The following is a 1,122-nucleotide window of genomic DNA, read 5'->3' on the forward strand; positions in this document are numbered from 1 at the left end:
TCCCAAATCACACCCTATCTCAAATCACATTCCTCAGCAAAATCCTATTCAAATTATAAATATTTGAAAAAAAAGGAAAAGGAGAAGATACTAGAATTCATGTGGGCGAGACTTACGTATTATAATTGTTGGAAGTCTTGTCACATGCTAATCTGGTATTTTTATCCTTTTCCATTTTTCTAGTTTTTACAATACAAGGTATTTACGACGATTTCTGCTTACGTGGTGTTTACGACGATTTCTGTGTACGTGGTGTTTACGACGATTTCTGCTTACGTGGAATTAACGAGTGTTTTGTTTAAATCCTTTTACGTGGTGTTTACGACGATTTCTGTTTACGTGGAATTAACGAGTAATATGTTTAAATCCCTAAAATCCCAAACCCCAAACCCAAAACCCCTGTTTAAATCCCTAAAATCCGAAACCCCAAACCCCAAACCCCAAATCCGAACACCAAACCCCAAACCCCAAATTTCAAATCCGAAACCCCAAACCCCATATTCCTTATTTTCTACTTCATATATTCCAAACCCCATCTTTATTTTCATTCCAAACTACAATTCCCACATTTTCTTATTCATAAAACAAACTCCCACATCTTATTCATAAAACACACTACACAAAATCAAATACATCAATCGGATACATCGACATTCTTGTCATCACTAGAAATATCATCATTTTCAATAAACTCGTCTTCAACAGCTTCGTCTGTGGCATCATCGGTAAGATCTTCGTACTCGTGATTATGCGGATCAATGAGAAGGATGTCATCAATTTCTTGTTCAGGTTCCTCGACTTCATTTATCTGTTCTTCTTGCAATGGTGGTTCTTCTCCACTGATGATTCGTCCTCGAGGTGTAACTTTGATCACTGCTAAACCAGTTGTCGATACAAACATCTATCATCTCCGATGGCAACCCAAGACTATAAACCAGTTTCTGAATCTCATAATAAGAATCAGCAAACACATTTTCTTCCAGCAAATACTCTTTAAACAAGTCCGCCCATTCGTTCATGCAACTTTCAGGTAGATTGTGATCAGTTTTAATATTCATCATTCTAGCAGCTAACGACAATTTAGAGAGACCTTCTCTACAACCACTGTAAAGTGGTTGATTC

This window comes from Brassica oleracea, unplaced genomic scaffold (genome assembly GCF_000695525.1).
Source record: "Brassica oleracea var. oleracea cultivar TO1000 unplaced genomic scaffold, BOL UnpScaffold00285, whole genome shotgun sequence".
Classification (NCBI taxonomy): domain Eukaryota; kingdom Viridiplantae; phylum Streptophyta; class Magnoliopsida; order Brassicales; family Brassicaceae; genus Brassica; species Brassica oleracea.